A 9,399-nucleotide genomic window follows, 5' to 3' on the forward strand; every position below is an offset into this window, starting at 1 on the left:
AAAAAATGCATGCTTGTGTTTCCATGTATATAATACAAAGTTCAAAGAGCAGATGAAAATAAATTATATTATACTTAATGATGCTTGGGTGTCAAACTATAAAAGAAAGCCAGGAGGTGATTACCCCAACAGAGCGAAAGTGGTCACTCTCATGGGTACACGGGTGACGATTGGGAGGGTGTATGATGGCTTCTGGGCAGTTGGCAATATCATTCGTTAACTTGGGTCATGAGTAACAATGTTCTTTTGCCAAATCATTGAGCTATATATTTTGTTTTGCTCGTTTTTCTGAATGTGCATTGTATTTCGTACTAAAAAGCTTTAAAATGTTAGGAACAGTGCAGCTGCTCTTGGTGTGAGTCTGAATATCTGCTTTTCCTTTTCCGAATCTTCCCACTTTCCTACCTCTTTGGCCTCTTCTTCTTTTTGAGAAGACCTGAACTCCTCAAGTAATTTTCCTTGCAAATCATAAAATTGACTTTTGAGAAAGCGTACTGCTTTTTGAGGTGAAACTTTGCTTCGCCAACCCAGAGTTAACTCCATGTAACTTTAACTCTCCATCCACCTCTCTTCACCAAACACCTCCTTAAACAAAACATAACATGTCACAACTCTAAGACCAAAATGTGGATAATTTGACAGTATATTCTAAATCTTTGTTTCTTTTGTCTAACAGTTAAGATCCTGTGCCTTTCCACATTGCTGTCTGGATAAATTGTGGGGTACTAACCTAAGGGAAACTGGCCAACACTGAGTCATTGATAGAGTGAGGCCATTTTGGTGACCAAAGCCAGCTTCTCACATTTCTTCTTGAAAAGCATGGTGTTGACATGTTTAATATCCTGTGGCATTTCCTCTGGGCTCTGTAGTTTGATGGAAAATGTCCCTGTTGATGTCTGATGTCCAAGCTGAATAGCAAGGCCTTGAGACCCTCCACTTCACAGCTCTGGCTGGGGTGGTGATTTCCCTCGAGGTTGTAATAGGAACCCCAATGGCCACATCTTGGCAGGATCCCCATACCACCGCTTTTAGGGAGAGTGCTTATGTGTGCCTGGATGGTTTTAGAACAAATGAAGGTGAAAGCTCACCCACAACTGCACAGAGAATGATAAATCAAAATCCAACCCACTACGAAAAAAGAAAAAAGTACCCAGGGTTTTAAGCTTTTCTGGAAGAAGTCCAAAAACACATAATTCAAGGGAATGTCTCAGGGCAACCCTAAATAAACTGGTGACCCACAGATCAAAGACACTGTATTTTATGAGCCATCTCCTGAGCTGGCCAATCCTACTGTCCTCCTCCAGCTGCTACACACATCCAGATGAACCCTCCCATCTCTTTCCTTTCTTCCTCTGTGAATCACAAGAATCACAAATCATCCCTGACAGCATTTGGTTTCTCATCTTCAGGAAGGTAGCTGGTACATTCCTTGTGTGAAAGAGGCAATCCTAGGAAGGGGTATGAATCAGACAGACTGAAGAGTATCTTATTTCATCTGCGTAGAACAAAAGAGTGTTTTTCCTTTCCCAGAGCTCGCGTGAGTCTGAGAACCTGAATAAAAGCAGACCAGCTGAGCTTGGTCCTGAGGACAGAGACGTGGCTGGCAGGGAGAGGGGTCCACTGAGGTAAGGGGTTCACATTCTCTCCCCCATACTTGTTCTTAAAATAACGTCCCAACTTACAAAGGAGTCAGTCAGAGACACAAGGTTATCTATCCTTGACTGTGACATTCCACCAAAATAAATTGCTTCCTGCACTGATCTTAAGTTCTATAGGTTCATTTGGGATATAATTATTAAACTGTTATGAGTGTCTCATAAGTTTACTTTGAGCTAGGGATTTAGTGACCCATAGATGAGTCAGGTTGATACTACGATGAGCCCCCAATGAGCTCTAACTCCTAGGACTGGCGTCCCGTAATCTCCTTCCCTTGAATAGTTTGTTTCTAACCAATAAAATATTGGCAACATTAAAGGGATGCCATTTCTGTGACTAGGTTACCAAAGACATGGCTCCTGTCCCCTCTGCACTGTCTCCCTTGCTGGCTTTCATAAAGCAGGTCACAATGTTGGAGAGGTCCACGGGGTCAGGAACTTAAGGGTGGCCTTGCACCAACAGTCGGCAAAGCCCTAAAGGAAGCAAGGATCTGGGGACGTCCCTCAGTCCAAGAGCACTTGAGAAACAATTCTGACAAAAACACTTGTGCTCGAAAGCAGGTCTTTCCTCAGATGAGCCTTCGGATGAGACCCTGCCCCTGACCAACTCCTTGATTCCAGTCTGGTGGGAGGCCTTAAAATACAGGGCCCGGCCGAGCTGACCCTGGACTCCTGTCTCAAGAACTGTGACATAATATGTGAGTGCTTTAAGTTGTTAAGTTTATCTTAGCAATTTTTTAAAGCAGCAATAGATAACTAACACCTATTTCATCTTTCCTTTCATAACATAAATCTGTAATGTTCATTAACAATGATAAAATATGTCTTCTTTGGAAGACTTTTTCATTGTTGTTTCTAAGATGGTCAAATGACATACAAGTTAAACTCAATATGATCTCACTGTATACCATATTGTGTCGAAATCACTCATCTCTTTAGAGCAGGGGTCCCCAACCCCCAGGACACAGACCGGTACTGGTCTGTGGCTTGTTAGGACCTGGGCCGCATAGCAGGAGGTGAGCAGCAGGTAGGCAAGCGAGCTAGCAAAGCTTCATCTGAATTTGCAGCCGCTCCCCAGAGCTAGCATCACCGCCTCAGCTCCACCTCAGATCATCAGGCATTAGATTCCCATAGGAGCACCAGTCCTTGGTGCCAAAAATGTTGGGGACCACTGTGTTAGAGAGTGAAGACCACGGCTTATTTGTGAACTAAGAGATCGTATAATAATAAGCACTAAGAAGCCTCTATGACCTAAAATATGGCTGTAGTTGTGCCACTCCTCTGCTCTAAGACCTTCTGGAATTCTACGTGAAATACAAACTTTTTGCGATGTTTATAATGTGACTCCAAACCACTTTCTCAGGCTTTCTCCCCCTTACACAACTCCCCGCCACCCCCCGTAAGTTGGGTACTCTGTCTCCCCACCTTCCACCGCCCCCACCCCACCACTCTGGCCTTGCCTAGGGTACTCGTCATGTGACGACCTTCATCCTGGTTTCCTTTCTGCCCCGTCTGATTCTGCCTTCTCTGATCTCCCAGGTGAGACCAAAAGCTCCAGGAGGCAGACTGTGCATCATTCTCTGAGTGGCCCTTCCTGCTCCTAGAGCATCACCTTGGGCATAGCGAGGAGGTGGTCAGCAATGTCTGTGGAAACGAACGTAGCGAAGGCAGATCAAGATGTGGTGCAGCGTTATCAGGAGGGTGTTAATAGAAATTCTACTATAGGAGGACTCTACGGCCAAAGAAGTCTGGGAAATAAGACGTTCCTATCCCTTCACAAAGAGCCCCCATGGACGTTAGATGACGGAAGTCTCTAAGAAGCCCTGCAGCACAGAAACGAGCACCCCGGCTTCCAGCTCTGCTTTCTGTGATGCTGTGATTTGGGCAGGAGGTTTGGAAGCAGCCTACAGGGTCCTTGCTCATTCAGATCGCACCTCACAGTGGATGCGGCTTGTTGGTTTTTCCTTGGTAAGGCTGTGAATTTATCATACTAAAATAGTTTATGTTCATTCCCCTTGTTTAATCACAGGTAATTCCAGAATGACCTCTGAATGAAGCTCTGAACGAATACTCAAATGCCTAGACATACGCAAGCCCTATTGTAGGAACTAAGCCATCTGAACTGTGTTTAGAGCCATGTCTGATAACTAGTTGACCCAAGGCTTGTCCTAATGGGACTTTCTGCTCAAAGTTGCAGAGAGTATATTTAAACATTTCAAAAGTTAGAAACTCACTTTTCCAGCAACTTTTGCCAGAGCCAGTTCTAATTAATGGATGTTTAGTTAATGCCTGTTTAATAAGCACCCTGTACATCAGGCACTAGGCAAGGTGTTTAGGGTATAAACCTCGCTAATAAACTGTTCCTGCTCTAGGGGATGGATAGTGTGACTCAGGACATAAACAGATTCTCTTACTGCAGTTCTAAAACCCTGAGTCCTAAAACCCTGTTATGCATCGGTGCATAAGCAAAGGGGGCTGGGAGGCACCAGTGGGGACACTTAGCCTCGAGGAGAAGGGAGTTAGTTTGTTGAAAGATGCCAAAAGATTATCCTGGGAATAAAGGTGGGGGAAAAAAGTTTATTTCAACAAGCTTTGTTTTTTTAACACTCCTCTCTGCCAGCAACTCTGTCTACTAGGTCCTAAGGGTTCTAAGATGAATGAGGCCCACTCCCTTCCTTCCGGGCCCTTAGCTGGGGGAGGTGGGGGCAGAGGTCAGGTGCGGCTCACAGCAACTAACGCCTTCGGACTGAGAGAATCCAAGGACACTGCACAATGAAGGGCCAGTAGGGACCATACCTTCCATTTTTATTTAAACGATCATTTCTTGCCTCTATTTTTTTTTTTTTTAAACATCATTCCTCCAGGCGTTAAGCCCATAGACCTAAAGACTTAATAGCTGTGAATTTAAGAATTTCTGTCCAGTCATTGGTCTCCCTCCTCCCTGCCTTAAACACTGCTCCTCCTGTCTCTCTCCTCACGCTTCGCTTCTGTGGAGGGGCCTTTCAAAGGAAGGCGAAGGAGGGGGGCCTACTCCCTTGTGGTCTTGATGACTCTTCCTGGGGTTCATTGTGGAAGACCTACAGGAAAGCAATAACAGTAGTAAATCTGGAATCTATGTCCAAGGCTGCAGCCAGGGCGACCCGACGGTCATTTTGCCTGTGCCGTTCACTGATGGCGTGTTTTTGGGTGTGTCTCCTAAGGTTCTGGGCATGTGTACCTCATCTCCGCAACAGGATACAAGGACATAACCTCACCGGGCTGGGTGCGGCTTAGTGCTTATGTGCTGAGCACACAACCTTCATAAGGCTATTCAGTATCAGGTGCTTAATAAACACTAATTCTCTCCTTTTTCTTAAAATCAGGGAAGTCATACTTGTTCTGAGTGTATAAGAACATTTAACTTTCAGCTCAGGAGTTCAGCCATCAGGACTGTTTTTTGTAGCTTTTAAGGCTGGAGTTTTCTACGATGACCCTGATTACAAGCAGGCTGTTGCCTTCTCCCAGTAAGGGAACCTAGTAGGCTATTCTATTTGGGCTGAGAAAATTTTGGTCATTGTATTTGTACCTAAAACAGGTGCCTTGGAAATTTTTGTTCCATTCCTGGAGAATTCCACCTTCTCATTTTTCTCCAGGTTACTTTGAGAAAGACCAGAGAGTTGGTAGTTTATGTTGGCATGCACGATTCAGAGAAAGACTGTAAAAATGGGTGGGGCATATATTCAGTGATGGATGGAGGTGTGAACATTTTTGGCTTAAAAATCAATTTTCCTTTGCTATTATTGTACTCAAGCCAAGGACACTCCAACTACTTCAGGTCTTTCCTTGGTTAATTAATTCACCTGGAATGCCTTCCTCTCCTCCCTTCCTGTAGTCCTGTCCTAGTAACTTTTTTTTTTTTAATTCAAAGAAACTTTTACTGAGGGCTTGTTCTGGACATACACTGTCCTAGACGAAGAAGGCAGATGCAGAAGACAGTGGAGAGACAGCATGCATGCACTCGCACCCTCCGCTCCTGGTCTGAGTTTGGTGCATCTGGCCTAAGGGGCTCCCAGTACAGGGAGAAGGAATGGTTCCTTCTCCACAGAGGATAACTCAGAGAAGTGAGTGAGTGGGTACAGGCCCCGGAGGACCGAGAGGGGACTCAGCAGAACCAGGATGGGTGATGGGAAGGGGGCATGTGGCTACCACTTAGGAAGGAACGCGGGTCAGCAGGGATGACATGCTGAGGACGGGAGAGAAGCCAAGGGGCGCGAATGGCCATAGGCAAGGGACCTCGTTCCTCACACATCTCTGCATCGTTTCAGCCGTAGATGATGAGCCGCCATCACTTCATTTAGAGAAGGATCGAATGGGTCAGGCCCTGTTCTGGAACTGGGGATACGAACCAAAGCTGGACATAGTCTTGCTCGAGGAGGCTGCGGCGTGGTGCTGGGCTTCCTAGTCAGGGCTGTGCATTAGGATCACCTGGGAGGCTGAGAACATGCACCATCCAGTGATTCTGAGTCAGCAGAAAGCGTAGCTGCCATTTTCCCATGTGAGAACCTCTTCCTACTGAATTAATAATGAGCAGGAGAAGGAGGGGGTCAGTGCTCCCGTTTTTCAGGTGCTGTGCTCAGGGCCTCGTCTATGAGGGGGTGAAATACCTAACCAGTGGTGTGCTTTTACAGGCTCCGTCCCCTGGCGAGAGTCAGTTACACACATTTCTGTTCAACTTGATATTCAATGACGTCGCACTGGTGTTTGACATCAACCAAGGTGGGAATGTTTACAGCACAGAAACTGGCAAATGCTAAAAATCGGGGCATTTTCCTCTCTAGAAAGCCAGTTGTTAAATATTTACTGAAATACAATTGCGTGTGTGCGTTTTACATTCTCATTTAATTTAATCTTCATAATAAGCCTGGACTTTATGCACGGAGTACACTTTAAAGCAGGGGTCCCCAACCTCTGGGCCGTGGGCCGGGTTACTGGTCTGTGGCTTGTTAGGAGATGGGCCACGCAGCAGGAGGTGAGCGGCGAGCAAGCAAAGCTCCATGTGTATTTGCAGCCGCTCCCCAGCGCTGGCATCACCGCCTCAGCTCCACCTCAGGTCGTCAGACATTAGATTCTCACAGGAGCACTGGTCCCTGGTGCCAAAAAGGTTGGGGACCACTGCTTTACAGGCTTGAAATCACTTTTAAGTATGCTTTCTTACTCTCAGGAGAAAGGTAGGGCAGGTATCATTATCACCATTTTTAAGAACCATGGATTCAGAGGGGTCACAGAGCCCAGGGAGGGTGGGGTGCAGGCCTGACATGGAGTCTGAGTCTGACCCCTAGCTGTGCTCTTCTGCCCAGGTGCTGCCCCAGCAATCAGACCTGTGGTTCCCAGTCAGTGTCCTGCTCACAGGCCTGGAGGGACCCGACCTGACCGCATTCTCAGATACCTGATAACAGGAAGTTTCCCCAACACTGCAGGCTCAGCTTAATAAATAACCTTGCTGCTCCACTTATTTTTGACATTGGGTCTTCTCACGATAAGTTCAGGACCTAAATGGGCTCACAGAGGCCTCCGATCCAGGGCGTTTATATTTTGAGGGGGGCATGATGTTGTGCCGGGGAAACGTGCCCTTGGCTGGCGCGGAAAGAAGGGAATCCGGAACTTTTCAAACCCGCCCCATTCAGGTCTGGGCCAAGGCCATGGGAATTTCCAAGGAATTCACTCGTTCTAATTGAGGTAACAATGAGTGTACTTTGCTAGTATGAGGCTTAGAGGTTTATTTCCCCGTGGAAAATTCCTAGAGAGGGAGCTAGTTCTAAAGAGGTGAAAACAGCAGCAAACTCAAGCAACACCCACAAATTCTGCCTGCTGTGGAAAGAGGGTTTCCTGAGGAAGAAAGGGAAGAGAAATTCCTAATTCTCAGGGTGTCATTCCCCACATTTCTCGTTTTGTCAGGACCTACCTGGTATCTGCTGGGATAAACAACTAAGTGAGAAGCTGGTTCCATCATGGAAAAATTACGATGAAAGACCTTTTGAAGACTGAATTTCCCTTCACGTCTGGGGTTTGGGTGGCTCGGATTGTCCCACTCCCAGAAACAATCACTTACTCCGCATTGCCACTCTCAGAGTTCTTCCTTTGTCTACTCTCGGCCACTGTCCGGAATTTCCACAGAGCGGGTCAAGGGTAACTTCCTCTTTATATTCTGGAGGCTGTCCCGTGTGAGGGCTGGGCTTCCAGATGGCACCGGATGAAAACGTGGCAGAATAGTGATTTGTCTTGCCGTGGGCTTGAGAGATGACATCAGCACTGCAGAGGTTTCAGAGTGGGGAGTGTCCCCACGGCCTGTTGGTAGGAGGTAGATGACCGCTTCACCAAGCGGTGCCTCCTGCAGCCCTCACGATCCCCACCAGCCCCTGTGCTTGGCTCCGGAGGGGATGTTTGTTTTCTTGGGGGGGTTTCGGACAATGCAGATCAGACGCAGCCCCAGCAGTGTTTGTGCAAAGCTCCCCAGGGTTGAGACTGTCGACTGGGAACACTGGGACTCAGCACTCCCCGGGGGAGGAGGGCCCACCCATGCTCCAGCCCGGGAGCCCTCCTCAGGAGCTCTGACGCTGTCATGAGCAATGCAGATGGATTCAGAATTTCAGACTCAGGACGTGAGTAGAGGTGGGAGGTGACTTGTGTAAACAAAAGAGTCAGCAGGAGGAAGGCACAGGATAAAGCAGATCCACTGGCCAAAATTCTCGAAAACCTTGCTGCAGTGTGGTTCCCAGACCAGCAGCAACCACCTCCCTTGGGAATGTGTTGGAAATGCAGAGTCTCAGGCTCCCACTTGACCTCCTGACTCAGAATCTGCATCTTAACCAGAGCCTGCTGGACTCTTGATCAGTTATAGCTTGAGCAGCATAGCTGTGAATGAAGCCAGGCCTGTGTCAGCTCCCAAGACTCTACTCACTGACTGAGACTAGGTCCAGGGCACATGCAGGAGCTGGAGTGTTTATTATACAGTAACCCAAAGATGTTTACGATAGAGTTCAGTTGTGGGAATTCTCTCTCTCTCTCTCTCTCTCTCTCTCTCGCTCTCTCTCTCTCTCTCTCACACACACACACACACACACGTGTATAATATCATAAAGAACCCGGAGTCAGAAGAGATTTAAGTTTCACACCTGGCTTTATCACTTAATGCTTATGGGATCTCAGCCAAATCACTGACTTCCCTGAACACATTTCCATTATCTCTGAAAAGGAGATCATCAGAGACTCCATGAGCCGGGCACTCAGCGGTAGCAAGCAGTAAATATTTTACACGTATTGACTCAGGTAGTCCTCTGGGCAACCCATGTGATGCTGACACTGTTACTGCCTGCAACTGACAGGTGCAGACCAGAGGCCTAGAGCATTGACTGACTTGCTGAGATCTCACAGCCCATGGGCGGCAGATCAGGCCTTGGTCCTCCAGCAGTCTGGCTCCAGAGCCCACCTTCCGACCATGCATTATGCTGGGACACAGCGGAATGACCAGTAAGTAGGCTTGTGCAGAGTACGTGGAATGATGGCTGTAAACCACGCAGCCCGGAGCCTGAGCCCTCGTAAGTTATTTCATTATTGTATGTGCACAGGTGGAGGTTGGGGAAGATGTACACCTGAGTAGGTATTAATAGTTATTTCTCTGAGGTGAGGAAATTCTGGTGCCTTTGCTTTTCCTTATCTGTATTTTCCTGAAGTTAACATGTCTTACTTTTGTCATGAGAAATAAGTA

The 9,399-nt window shown here is 47.2% G+C and overlaps 1 long non-coding RNA gene across 2 annotated transcripts in view; it reads right to left on the reverse strand.

Moving 5' to 3' along the window:
* The window catches only part of LOC112478471, a 20,426-nt gene extending 11,950 nt beyond the window's left edge, over nt 1–8,476 (reverse strand). Inside the window, exons 1-2 of one of the 2 annotated variants that reach the window (XR_003045855.1) lie at nt 7,597–8,476; nt 4,485–6,127 (exon numbers count right to left, since the gene is read on the reverse strand). This is a non-coding gene — a long non-coding RNA (uncharacterized LOC112478471). Of the gene's footprint in view, nt 1–4,484; nt 6,128–7,596 lie in introns of those variants that run through there. The other variant, XR_003045854.1, reaches the window with a different exon arrangement.
* Nucleotides 8,477–9,399: the final 923 nt, after the last annotated feature.

Source organism: Pteropus alecto, unplaced genomic scaffold (assembly GCF_000325575.1).
Source record: "Pteropus alecto unplaced genomic scaffold, ASM32557v1 scaffold61, whole genome shotgun sequence".
In the NCBI taxonomy this organism is placed as follows: domain Eukaryota; kingdom Metazoa; phylum Chordata; class Mammalia; order Chiroptera; family Pteropodidae; genus Pteropus; species Pteropus alecto.